This window comes from Panthera tigris, chromosome A1 (genome assembly GCF_018350195.1).
Source record: "Panthera tigris isolate Pti1 chromosome A1, P.tigris_Pti1_mat1.1, whole genome shotgun sequence".
NCBI lineage: Eukaryota > Metazoa > Chordata > Mammalia > Carnivora > Felidae > Panthera > Panthera tigris.
The window spans coordinates 197470077-197484878 of record NC_056660.1 but is presented as its reverse complement, the minus strand read 5'-3'; positions in this window follow the sequence as shown (position 1 = coordinate 197484878).

Here is a 14802-nt window from a genome sequence, read left to right as displayed (position 1 = left end):
AGGTATCCACTTGACGATACGGAGTCAGGGAAACTAAAGGGACCCCATGAAAAACTGCCTTTAGCTCCTTTTCCTGCTTCTGTTTTTGCTAGGACCTACACACCTGCATTACACACGCCTTATAGACCAGACAAAGCATGTCCTCCTTGTGAATGTCAAGGATTTAATGATTTCTTTGGAGTCTTTCAGCACAGTGCAGGACATCGAAGGAGTGACTGGGCAGGGTCATCAGAAACGTTTTCCAAGACCCCTGACTCATCACGAACCCTTACTCCAGGGCATAAGTGATTTATGGAGAACATCTAAACACTCATCTTTGTTCCTGGATTACTGAGAAAACATACGCACCAGACTGCTGTCCTCAAGAAAAACCCCAGGCCCCAAGCGGAGATCGAGACTCACTCTTTTTTCCTTTGAGGGTCTCCTGGATATTCTGTCCATATCTACACTCTCACTATGTCAATAGGCTCTGCTCTTACTTCCTCTCAGCTCGAGTTTGATTTCTATCCTTCTTGAAGCCAAGGACCCTCTTGGCTGGTTTGGCAAGAACCCCTTTCTGGGTTCTCAGACCCAGCCGGGCTGCATCAATATTAACCACAAAGTGCTACAGTCCTGACAAAGTCATAAGACGAATAAGGTCTGAGAATCTAATGCCTAACACGGTGACTGCAGTTGATGAAAACTCTATTGTACAATTGAAATGTGCTGAGAGAACAGAACTTAAATGTTCGCACGTGCACATACAAAAAAAGCTAAATGGGTGAAGTGATGGATGAGTTAATGAGCTTGAAGGGGGTATCCTCTCACAATGTACACATATATCAGATCGTTGGGATGTAACCTTAAGGATCTTATACTTTTATTTGTCAATTACACCTCAGTCGAGCTGGGAAAAAAATGTTACGGGTGTGTGCTTGTCTTCAAATACAGAATAACTTAATGACATTTTATTTTTGGTTGTTTGGAGGATAGAGTGGGTGGAGTAAGATGAAATGAAACTTTGTTTCTACCAACTCCCATAGTCAGTGATTTTAATCAAAACAACCGGATCAGACAGTAGTTCCCCCAGGGGTCACCAGAGCCAGGCGTCTCCACAAGATGACTGACGGCTTGCCTGCCATGTGCCTATTTTCGAGCCCTTTCTACAGTTTCCAACCAGCTGCAGATACTACTGGCAATAGAGAGGCTCACTCACTAAGAGTGAAAGCCTGGTTTCTTTAGAAAACTAAAAATGCAGGGGTGCCTGGGTGGCTCAGTCGGTTAAGCGTCCGACTTCGGCTCAGGTCACGATCTCGCGGTATGTGAGTTCGAGCCCCGCGTCGGGCTCTGTGCTGACTGCTCAGAGCCTGGAGCCTGTCTCAGATTCTGTGTCTCCCTCTCTCTGACCCTCCCCCCTTCATGCTCTGTCTCTCTCTGTCTCAAAAATAAAATAAACGTTAAAAAAAAAATTAAAAAAAAAAGAAAACTAAAAATGCGAATATCTTGAATCAATTCCATGTTCTTAGCTAGGAATGGGCACTAGCTGCTTAGCTTAGGAACAGGCACTAGCTTCTGCTTCTAAGAATCAGGACTTTGCGGTTTCCCTGAAGTCATTGTCAAATATGAGAAGAACTGAGACATGAGTTTGGTAGGACACATACTAAATCACGATGCCTCTTGCAAAGTGATTTCCAAGGAATTTCCTGAACGTTGTCCAGATTGGCAGAAAGAGTAGATACTTCCTGTCGCTTAGATAAAGTTCTTACAATTACAGCTCCTCTGAAGAAGAAATGTTTGAACCCCAAATAAGGTACAAGGTTCAAATCAATGAGCATTCAAGTGTCACAGGCTGGGTCCCCTGGGTACCAAATTTGAACACAGAGATTAGTGTGTAGGAGGTTTCTGAAGAAATAATCTTAGAATTGACACCTGTAGAAGGAAAGGGAAGACACCAGGATTGGGTGCAGGGAGCAGTTGAACTTCCACGCTGGGTATCTCAATGGATGACACAATCATCCCTGTAGTGAGTTCTGAAGATGGGATCGTCTTCAGAAGAGCCCCACTGCAGGAGAGAAGAGAACACATTCAATACTCTCGTTGACGAGTCACTGGATATGGGCTTCCCAGGAAGAAGACAAGGCCTTTGGCATGGGGGATTCTCTTTAGATGAGGCAATCCCTGCGGGGGCAGACAGCCAAAGGCAGTTTGTCTGAAGTACTTCCTGTAAGAATAAGTCTTTTGTTCTTGAAGAGAGATCTGAGAGGTGTATCACAGTGCCTACCCTTTTGAGTGTTTTGGAACGGAAGGAGTTAAGGTAAAGGATTATTGCTATGAAAGCTAGTAGGATTTGTTTCTCATTTTTTTGCAGCACATACAGGAAGAAGAAGGCACTCAGATAAGTTTTTTTTTCCCTTCACATTTGGCAAGATATTTCTTCACAAAGACCAATCTGCTGCTTATCTAGCGCTGCTAGTGGATATTCTTGGAGTACCTGAATTGTGATCAAAAACGTATTAATATTCTGGGGCGCCTTGGTGGCTCAGTTGGTTAAGCGTCCGACTTCGGCTCAGGTCATGATCTCACGGGTCCGTGAGTTCAAGCCCGGCGTCAGGCTCTGTGCTGACTGCTCAGATCCTGGAGCCTGTTTCAGATTCTGTGTCTGCCTCTCTCTCTGACCCTCCCCCATTCATGCTCTGTCTCTCTCTGTCTCAAAAATAAACATTAAAAAAATATATTAATATTCTTATCCAAGTCCACATTTTTTTTTAAAGGGAGGGGTAGATAACCTATTCCTAGGGGACAACTTAAGACCCAAGGCAGAGGTGGGGAGGTGCTCATCTTTCACAGACCTTGTCCTGTCACTTTTCAGCTGGGCTCTCCAGGCTTGTAAGTGGGATAATTTGTGCACCCTTCTCACTCTGAAGGTACAGCACTGCCAGAATGTGTTCAGAGCTGTTTGAAGGCATTTTGTGTGTTGTTTGTATGTTTTGACAAAAAATCTGGCAGTGCCTTTGGCCTTTTTGTAGTTTCTCATTCCCTAGAGATCCATGTATATTTTTTCTAAACATAAGAAACAGAGATATTTTATAGTATGCGTTTTATAATTGTAATATTTCAAGTCTTTGTGGCCTGGTTCTATTGTCTGTTATTTCCGCTTGTTCTCATTCAGGTTGCCTTGTTTATATGACCGGTCATATTTGATGGGTGCTGGTCATTGACTTGAAAAATAATTTAGAAATGAGTGATGTCTGAGATGATGGAATTTTTCTCTAGGGAACATTATTTCAATCTATTCCTGGGACGTTAGGGCCTGCTTAGTCCAAATTCAACACTGTGGTTCCTTTGACCATCCAGGTGATGCAAACCTGGGCTGCAAATCTACACGAGAGCTGGTTTACTTTTGGCTTTCCATTTGCCTGAGGATATAGGCCTTTGGATCCCATTATAATCTATTGGGAGAGGAAGTGGGCCTCCCTACCATGGGTGGGCTCCATACTTTGACTTTTTCCTTTTGCTTCCTTTTCACCAAAATAAAACCTCAGTTTTGCATGTTTCTTTAGGTTGATAATTGCTATTCTAGTCAAACTAGGTTTGTATGCTCAAGTTTACCTCCCTGAGATTTTGCCTTCTAGAGTTTTACAGATTTAGTCCTCAATATCTTGTTCACTCCTAGGTATTTTAATTAAAATGAGGTTAAAAAATCAATTTCACTCAGGTTTTTGTGGGGTGTTCGTTTGTTGGTTGGGTTTTTAAAAGGTTATTCTTATTGGAAGGGGAAAAAAAGATCTCTGGTGTTTCTTACCTATGGCCAAACCCTGTGGTATTCTTTATAAGGATTCAAGAGAGATAAGGAGGCACGTTATTCAGCATCTCAAACTTGCAAATTCATTTTGTTAGTTGAAACTGAGTCAAATAGAGTCATGCATTAGCTCTGCATGGTTCTAAGAACTTAAATAAAATGTAAAACTCTCACTAAGTCTGGATATGATTTTCCATCTAGAATGTAACCACATAAATATAAGGTTTTGTATTTCTCTAAAACTAACAGGATATGATACCCAAACCTTTTGAAATAAAGCTATAGACATGCCCACATCATCATGACATTTTCATCTTTACATTCCTTTTGATTTATGAAATGGGGGTTAGCTTTTGATAACTTATTTGGGGATGAGAAATTAAAAAAAAAAAAAAAGAAGTATTTTCTTTCCAATACAGAAGCAGCAGTTATTCAGCAATAGGGAGAAAATTCAGGTCCTCCTGGTAATTATAAAGCTAGCACCTAATAATTATATGAGAAAAGCCTCTCACAGATAACAACGTAATCTAACCCATCCAGTTGAGGGCAATTTTCCTTATTTAAGAAGTGCCAAGCACAATTAGTGTCGAATAATTTTCAAAAGAATAAACGAACTTTCATATCTCTCCCATTCAAGATGACTGCAACCTGGACAGATAAGTTCCTTATTTCAGGAACTAGTCACCCACACATGAACCCTGATGACATAAATGAAACCCAAAACTCTTTAAGTGCCAGATTTATTTCCATGAGGTCAATTTAAACCAAAAAGAGTTTGTTCTCTCAAAGAAATTACCCTGTCTTCCTTGCAATGCTGTGGTTTATAAGAGAGTTATTATTAGCTTTGACCACAATTATGCCACTGTTACAGCTTCCCCACCTGCCCAGACCAAGAGCGATGTCCCTGTCTCCGGGACAACTCAACTGATACTTAGCATTGCATAATGTTACTTCACCTTTTATGTGCATGGCTGTCTCTTTGAGGAGACTGAACATTTGGAGGACAAGGACCCTGCCATGCTAATGCCTTATTATATGTCCCTGAAGTGCCCACCTTGTCCCAGCACCTCTGACGTGATACATGTTTGTTGTGGGTAATGATCATTCCTATTTGATTTGAGTGAGCAATGGATCTTATTCGTTGTTTCCTCAGCTCCTAGCACATTGGCTGCATGGAAATAGGTGATCAAGAAAAGCTTATTGAATGAATGAACAAATGAATGGAGGGATGAATCAGTAGATGGAATCCTGGTTAGAAACATACACACAGAGAATGGGGAATCTTGTGATCAGATTGTTCTTCCTTTCCTTTTAAAAATGCAAAAGTTATCATACTTTCTTCTTTTTTCTTTCAGTTGACCATGAAATGATAGATGGACTATGACTTAATCACTTGAAGCAAATACCATTCAATCTCAAACCCCTTTTACTTGCTGCAGGGATAGATGTAAAGTTCAAGTGCCCTCACTCTCTCCCCAATGCTAAATGCATTGTTTGGTGAACAAACTGAGAAGTCTGGTGTCTGTGACATTCAGTTCCTGATCTACTCTACTGTAGAAACAGAATGTGACCCATTCCCTGGGATTTAGAGAAACCAGAATATTGGAAATCTCTATTTGACCATAGTAAGAGACAAGTGTTAAAATGATATAAAGAAACAGCTTTAAAAGTCACACCAATTAGCTAAAAGTTAGTTCAAGCAAGAAGTCATTCAGTAAGGGTGTATGAAATGGATGTCGGAGAACAACGTCAGGTTGCGCTTTCAAGAATGAGTCCTAAAGCTGTACCCGGGAATAAGGACTCTGAGGGAGCACACATCTACTTTTCTTTTTTTTTTTAATTTTTTTTTCAACGTTTTTTATTTATTTTTGGGACAGAGAGAGACAGAGCATGAACGGGAGAGGGTCAGAGAGAGAGGGAGACACAGAATCAGAAACAGGCTCCAGGCTCTGAGCCATCAGCCCAGAGCCCGACGCGGGGCTCGAACTCACGGACCGCGAGATCGTGACCTGGCTGAAGTCGGACGCTTAACCAACTGCGCCACCCAGGCGCCCCACATCTACTTTTCTTAAGACTGGGAGAATACTGGCTCCCAAACCACATCACCACTGATCAGGAAGCTGCTCCAAGGGCTGCAGATGCTCAGCTTATGTCACACCTGCTCTCATCAGCACTAGCAAAATGGGTACCCTTTGCCTTGCCCTTCGACACCAAGGTACCAACCTTGCCTACACAGTGGCATAAAAGCCAAATGCCTTCAGGACCCAGCTTGCCAACAGAAAGGGCAGAGGCCTCCCCCAAACTCCTGCTGCCATACCTTGTGTTATGTGCACCTAAGACTGAGCCTACATCATAGCTGAAATGGGAGAACAGAACCGTCACTTCTAGATTTACAGAAGCTATAGTACACCAAGGTTCTGGAACAGAGTTCCTCAGGTGGGATCCTCCAACAACCGGCAGCGGGATCTCTTGGAGAATTTGTGAAAATGCAGATTCCCTGTCCCCATGCCAGCCCGCTGAGGTTAAGGCCCAGGAATCTGCATTGCAAGTGCACTTACCGTGGTTGAAGTGGTTTTTCCATTTGGCGCTGGGTAGTTCAAAGTGTAGTTTAAAAAAAAATCAAAGTGTAGTTCATCACCCATTTATGGACGGTGAGATCACTTTAGTGGGCTGTGGTTAGTATTTTTAAAACAAGAAATAGAGTGTAATAAAATAGAAGATACCCGAATGCATCACATTGTAGTAAAGGTAAAATAGTATTTCATACAACTTTTGTTTTAGCTATGTAGATATAGATGTGAACAGATCACAAGGCCAGACATATTCTTAGTGAGCCTTGCAATCAACAAGTTGGAAAAGCTCTTCTCCAGAAGGAGGTGAAATGGCTGTTGGTTCCATCATCCTCCAAGGCACGGCCGCCTGTTAACGAACCTAAAGACATTCAAGAAAGAAGTTCCAAAAACGTTCAGTGGTGACAGATCATTATTATACGTGTTTAATCATATAAAGGCCACAGCGAGAAGTGCACTTAGAGAAGACGTGGGCACTGAAACATCTACTGGAGGCCCAATTGTCTGCCAAGTATTTTCTGTCTTGCCCGGGATGAATCTAACACCACCCATGTGAAGTAGGTGTTATCCTCAGCATCTCACAGGTAGGAAATGTGGCTCAGAAATTCAGTAGCTTCTCCAAAGCTACTTCCTGTTCATAGACAGGAAGTGATGGGCCTAAGTGATGGAGAGGCGGTAGTCTGAGTGGAAAAGAGAAGTCCTGTTGGCACATTATTGACATTTATTGGAAAAAAATAAATTAGTGCCTCTTGAGAAATGGGGTTCCTGGTTTCTCACTAATGAAACGATAACATCTTTGCTGAGCTGCACCTGCCACAACGCCCTGCAGAAGGCACTGAATAAATATTTTGTTTTTGTTGTTTGATCCATAGCAATTTTATTGCAGATTGTAAAAATAATATAATTTATTAAAGAAAACTTAGAACTTAAGAAAAAAGCATAAGTAAGTGTATAAAAACCCCAATAATCTCGCTACTTAATCACTTTCACACACAAATACAAACACACACACACGTGAACACAGATTGCAACTTTATATTTATATTAACATATGCAGAGATATGGATATATAAGTATATATAGTATCCTGATTTTGCTTAATGACATTTACCCATGCCACTAAATACTCATTAAAAACATAAATTTTGAACACTCTCCGAGAATTTAATTTCTTCTATTTTTTTAATATAATTTATTATCACATTGGCTTCCATACAACACCCAGTGCTCATCCCAACAAATGCCCTCCTCAATGCCCATCACCCATTTTCCCCTCTCCCGCACCCACCATTAACTCTCCGTTTGTTCTCTGTATTTGAGAGTCTGAGACTTTAATAAGTGCGCTGTTATTCATTTAAATGAGATCCTACTTTTAGACATTTAGGTTATTGTGAATTTTTGGCTCTTAAATAATTCTAGGGTTAAAATCCTGAATCATGAATCTTTGTGTGAACTTTTGATCTCCTTAAGAGCAAACTATTGGTTGTAGAGTCACTGGTCCTGAGTTAAGAAACTTTTGAAGGCCATTGGCACACAATGCCAAGCCCTTCAGAAAAGCTGCATCTATGCCCAAGTCATCAGCAGGCAAGAAGCTGACTCTTCCTCAAGAGCAGATTTGGTAAAATCCTGCAATATGGCAACTTGGGATTGGTCCTCTGCAGCAGAATCATGGGAGTCTTTTCATTACCCTCATAATCACGTGACCCTTGTATTTTACACAGTTAAATTTTGGGGGACCCACTGACAGCATTATGATGGGGTTTTACTACAGCAAGATATTTTTAATGTGTGCCAATTTGATAGGGGAAAAGTAAAAAAAAAAATGTTTCAATTTTGCATTTCTTTGAATACCAGTGAGGCCAAACTTTCCTTCACAGATGTTTTGGCCGATGTTTATTCCTCCTTCCTAAATTGCTTACACTATCCTTTGCTTATTTTCTCTACCAGAATATTGATGTGCTTCTTATGATTTTAAAGAATTCTTAAAAAAACAGTAAAGGCTAACACCAAGAAAGCACTTAAGAGCTAGGCTCTCTTTTAAAAGCTTTACACGTTTTCTCTTTTAACCCTCACACCAAACCTAGGCGGTATTATTCGACCTAGTTTGCAGGTGCAAAAACTAAGGCTTAGAGAGGTTGAGCGACTTGCCTAAGGTCACAGAGCTAGAGAATGGCAAGGTCACAGAGCTAGAGAATGGCAGATCTGGGATCTAATCTCAGGTCATTTAGTTCCCAAAGATCATTAATTCACCAGATTAATCATGCTGCAAACACTTTCCCCCTTCTGTTACCTTTTCATTTGTTTGAGTTGGTTTGGGATGGAAAACAATATTGGGTAAATGAATGGAATAGGGGAGTTTCTGGATCCATCTTGTGCCGTTCTGGGGAGGAAGTACCTTTCAAACAAAAAGAACCAATGGGAAGTTCATCGGGCTCTGACGCTCTGCAAATTCAAGCTGGTGCTTGCACCTGGGGCGGGGGTTACCCGCCTGATGGCAGCACGCTCTCCTCTCTGGAGCCAACCTACACCATCAGAGGCTTGAGCGTTCCTAGTCATGGGACTCAGGAAAGGTACTCACGCTCCAGTTCCTACAAGCATTCTGTGTCACTTACTCTCTGGGCCCTGCACAGGTGCCCACAGGTAGAATTAACTCTCCCTAATGGAGATGGGGTGATGAGCTCAACCAAAGAGGCAAGGGACCATTTTTTAACTCCAGATCCACAATCTTTTATACAGTATCCTGGAAGTCACATGTATTTTGGAATTGAGAATAGCACTTTTTTTTTTTTTCTGGAGAAAATGAACAGATATTCCCCCAAAGTGGGGTAAAAGAGGAAGACTATGAATGAACTTACAGCAAGGTCAGATTTTGATGCTAAATGAGTTTGTCACAAATTTATGAAAGCAAATCAGGTTTTAGAATTTTAGGGTTTCTGAATTGTGGAAAGGGGGTTTTGGACCTGCAGTTCATCAGAGGTTCCTGAGTTCGTTTTCTGTTGGGAGGTGACGTAATAAGGTCAAATACCCCCATGGAGATCCTGTCCCCCTCCAAGTCCATTCGTTATTCTATCCCTGATATTTACAGAGGTGTCCCTGTAAATATCATCTCCTGTGTCCCCCTCTTCCAGGTCCACAACTTGGGGGAAATGTATGATTGCAGGGCAAACGGAGACAGCCCTGCCATGATCTGGTGCCTGCCCCTTGCTGCCTCTTCCTTGGTCTTGGCAGTTCAGGGAGGCTGGCCCATGCCAGCGATCCAGTCTCTGTCTCCGGGCAAGCGCTACCTCTATGCACCCTCAGACCAGGGGTCAAGGGCAGGTGGAAACCTGCTGATATTCAGCAGCTGTCCTTCATGAACAATGAGCTAGTTTTAAATGTTCTGTAGCAATGTCAGTCTTTGACTTTTCCCCGCATACTCGTAAGAAATGGAGCACTTCTTGACTCAGATTGATAAACATTTTCTGAACAGAAGAGCTGGACCTCTGCCTCTGCACTCGATCCCAGACTTTCCCAGTGGGATTCAGTTTTATTACCTTCAGTAGCAACTTGTTCAATAATGAACACTTCACTAGTTCTCTCTCCTTCCCTGTCTCATGTCCCCATTCCGTTATCAAAATTTCCTGGAATTAGTTTTGCCCAGTCTGACGTGGGGGAAACCCAGAACTATTTCCTGAATAGGCTTGTACTTTCTTATATCTACCTAAGAAGTATCACAGAATGGTGGGGAAAGCACAGGTTTTGCATCAGACAGACCTGGGCTTGAAACTTGGCTTTGCCATAGACTGACCTGTGACCCTGGGCATATTTACGGAAGGGGGAAGTGGTCTTTAGTACCATGTGAGGCTGATATAGACAATGGCACATAGTTGGCACTCGAGTTGAATTTTGTCTTTCCAAATTCCAGTACCTTTTTCGAGCTTTTTCCTCTGGCTGGAATGACATTTTCCCACCATTTTTTGCCTGTAGAAACCTTGCATTTGCCTCTAAGTCCACCTCAACCATGCAACAAGGGATGAGATTTTGCTCCTCAGTGCCAATAATGTTATTAGGAGCACATTATTAGGAGCGCCTACATGGCCCTGATCTTAAGCCAACTGGCTTTGTGATGATTTGTCTCCCTCTTCCCTCCCCTATCTGTTGTAAACTGATGGTAACAGAAGCTACATCAGGATCTAGGACAAAGCATTCTGTTTGCTAAGCATCTGGTGGGACTTCTCCCTGAGATAACCACTCACATGCTGGGGAACAAAGCCAAGGTCCCACAGCACCAATTATTTATACCCACACAACTTCGTTTCCATTCATGATTATAAACACCCGTGTCTTAGTCTGTTCAGGCCTCTGTAACAAAAATACCCGAAGCTGAGTGACTTATAAACAGCACTCATTTATTTCTCACAGTTCTGGAGGCCGCAAAGTCCAAGATTTAGGTGCCAGCGCACTTGATGCCTGGTGACAGCCTGCTTCCTAGATGGCTGTTTTTGTTTTTGTTTCTTGGGGGGTATTTTTTGCTGTAACCTCACACAGCAGAAGGGGCAAGGGAAACCTTATGGGTTTCTTTTATAAGGGCACTAATCCTATTAATGAAGGCTCTGCTCTCATGACCTCATCACCTCCCATGGTTCCATCTCCTAACATCATCACCCTGGGGACTTAAGTTTCAACATATAAATTTGGGGGAGGGGCACTAAAATTCCAATCATAGCACCCTGGCATTTAAAAGTTGAGAAGAGTAAATAGGTTGACCTTTTCTTTCCCAGGATCTTGGGACCTAGGGCAACGAGGAGTCAATCTCAGGGCAATTCCTGCCAGTGAACTGTTCCCTTTACTCAGACAAAGCCCTTCCTTGTGTTCCTCCCTTAGCCGTCCTTGTGGGACCCTCCTGGAAGGTGAATGTCCTGAATGCTTTATTCATAGCCTCGGTGCCACTTTGACGAGACTCCTTTGCCGGGCTATTGCTGCTGCTGCCCTGAGGTTGTTGGGGAAGCTTCCATAAACCCATTAGTCTCCCTGTAGATGCTCACCCTTTTTATGCCCTCTGCGTATCAGCCCTGGGAGCAGAAAAGGGGCAATACACAATTTAAGATCACATTGCAGCTTCTTTTTGTTGTTATCGTTGTTTAGTATTTATTCTATGGAAGCCATAAAGGCACATAGTATTAGTTAAATAGTCCACAAGGCTAATTATCAAAACCACAAGTCTTCTCCATGCCCAGGCCATTCTAGCTCCCCAGGGGCAATGATGTGCAACAATTTTGACTCTTTCTTTTGATATTTACTTTCCTATCTCTGAGTAGTGTATTGTTACTTCTTCATAATGGCTAAAACTAAAAAAGAATCAAGATTTAACATTACTTCATAGTATTACCCCACTGCCCCAAGCACAACTCCTATCCTTTTATTCTCTAAAAATAGTTATGTCCTCCTGTAGAATCTATCAGTAATCAGTACATACGTGATTACGACTATGTAAACACTGTTTTTCATCTCTGAAACAGGTTGTATTCTCTTAGTTTTCCAGCACATTTATTTTTTAAACTTTCCTTGAAGTTAGTGATTGCCTAGTTTTATCATTTGCTTAGTTTTCTATATCCTAATCATTAATTTAGCCCCCCAACCTGCCCCGAATAGTTGAAATGTTCGCTGAATATTTTCAAATATATCAGATATTCCATCAATTGCAACCATTTGAAGACACCTTCTCTGCGTGGAACATGCTGACATGTTCTCTCTATCTCAAGTACATAACTGTCATCTTGAGAATCTCTCTTCCCCATGGTCCTGGGGTTTATTTACTCCTCTCTTTTTGAGACTTTGCATGTTTGAAAATATTTTTATTCTACCCTCACACTAAATTGAGAGCTTGGCTGAATAGAGATCTCTTGGAATTTTATTTATTTATTTTTTTATTTAAAAAAAATTTTTTTTTCAACGTTTTTTTTAATTTATTTTTTGGGACAGAGAGAGACAGAGCATGAACGGGGGAGGGGCAGAGAGAGAGGGAGACACAGAATCGGAAACAGGCTCCAGGCTCCGAGCCATCAGCCCAGAGCCTGACGCGGGGCTCGAACTCACGGACCGCGAGATCATGACCTGGCTGAAGTCGGACGCTTAACCGACTGCGCCACCCAGGCGCCCCGAGATCTCTTGGAATTTTAAAGGGAATGCTCTGTTGTCCTTTAACTTACACTGAAACAACCATGACTGAGTATCAACATTCACACCAGTTCCCTGAGCGTAATTTCCCACAGGGCAACACAAAGAAGGCCGGGTGACGCCTGCATGCATGGTAAGTTGTGTTATGGGAGAGGAACTGCAAGCTTAGAGAGCCCTTGTCCTTTATTCCGAATAGTAAGTCTTTGTGACTTTTGCTTGGGAATAAGATGGGACACTGGACAACGACAACAAAAAAACATGACCTCTGCCTGGGAGGGAGACATTATCTCTATCTTTCAAGGCTGTTTGCCACACACACATCTTTGAAAAGACAGCCTGTAGCAAAACCCACAGGGCCTGTGCTTGAGAAACATCCAGAAATGTGACAGACTCATGCAGAATTCTCTCCCAACATCGTTTGTTCTCTTTCACATTCAACACTTTCCTCAAATGTCTGGTGATTCTTGGGTATCTGCTCATGTTTAGGAACTGCCTTCTAGCTATGTGCTTACTTCCCTGAGTTTTGAAAGCCAAGTGGAGGAAAGAAGGCTGGAGGGGATAGCGTGATAGGGAAATGGGTTTCCAATTTTAGGATTCGAGCTTCTATTTACCCTCCATTTTTCAGTAAAATTCCTTTACTTTCAGCTATACCTGGGGTCCCTCGGTCCAGAGGCCCTGTGTTTTATATGTTTTGTAGGCTTCACTGTTCAATAGAGTAGCCACCAGTGACATGTGGCTATTGAGCACATGAAATGTGGGTAGTCCAAATTGAGGTAAGCATTAAGTGTAAAATACTCATGAGTTTCAAAGACTTAATACAGAAAAAGGTAAAATACCTTATTAGTAATTCTTATACTGGTCATGTATTAAAGTGATAAAATTTTGGGGGTGCTGGGGTGGCCCAGTTGGTTGAGCAACTGACTTCAGCTCAGGTCATGATCTTGTAGTTCGTGGGTTCGAGCCCCGTGTCGGGCTCTGTGCTGACAGCTCAAAGCCTAGAGCCTGCTTCCGATTCTGTGTCTCCCTCTCTCTGCCCCTCCCCTGTTTACGTGCTCTCTCTCTCTCAAAAATAAACAAATATTAAAAGCCATTTTTAAAAAATGATAAAATTTTGAATATATGGGGTTAAATATATTACTAAAGTTATGTCTTTTTCTCTTTACATTTTAAAAATGTGGCTACTAGAAAATTCTGAGGTTTGTGAAGTTCTTTCTCAGAATCTTTTGGTGACATCTAGTCAGATTCGTCTTCTGATGAGAAGAAGCCAATTTTCAAAGGTCTTTGGGTTCTTTTCCACAACTGCCCAGCAAGTCCTTCTTCTATCATTGTGACTTTCTCTTTGACCACCCCTGGGAAATGTTCTTTGAGTTTTAGGAACTGAAATGATTGATAAGGTCTGTAACCTCCATCCCAAAGTCCATTTTCCAGGTAAGGGAGCGTATTCTTAGGTTCTGGGTATTAAGGTGTGGACATCCTTGGGGATCATTATTCAGCTTGCCACACTATCACTGTGCCCACTGTACAATAACGAAACTGAGGTACAGACAGGTTAAGTTCCCTGTTCATGGTTGCACAACCAATGAGTGTTAGAGCCAAGTTGTGAACCCACACTGCTTAGAACCACAGCCTATGCTACATCAGGGCTTGGATGACTGGGAGGTAAGAACAAAACAGGAAAAGATAGGAGGTTAAAGAGTGGCAGAGGTGAAGTCACCTTTTGGCAGAGGCCTGAAGTATATGAACAGCATTCCTGTTGAAGCTTATCTCCATTATGGCTAACGGCCTAGATAAGGACAACAGAGGAAACATCTTTTCGTTGTTTGTGTTAAGTGGCTTAAATCACATAGGGCCCATTCACGATGACAAGTATATAGGCTCCAGGAAAACCGATCAACTGTGGGTCTGTTTGAAATTGAGAAAAATTCCTGACTCCTATTGAACTGGGGACAGAGGGATATGTCCTTTGCAGCTTTTCTGACTCATCTGTTTGATGAAGCCTTTGTTTCAGAGCTGAGAAAATGCAAGGAAGGATGTTCTGGATGTGATGGAAAACAAAACTCAACCTGGGTCTGAACAGCTAGGTTCTCACCACCCCTGACTGGCTGGATCGCAGCTCCCTTTATTTCTCTGAGACCCAGTTTTCTGTTTGGAAATAATAGATACTCAAACATTTAGAAAGTTTTATGATGACCACCAATGGAAAGGATCATACAACAAGCACATGTATACTACTGCCTATATTTAATAGCTGTTAGCATTTTTCTCTATTTATATATATGTAACACACATATGTGTATG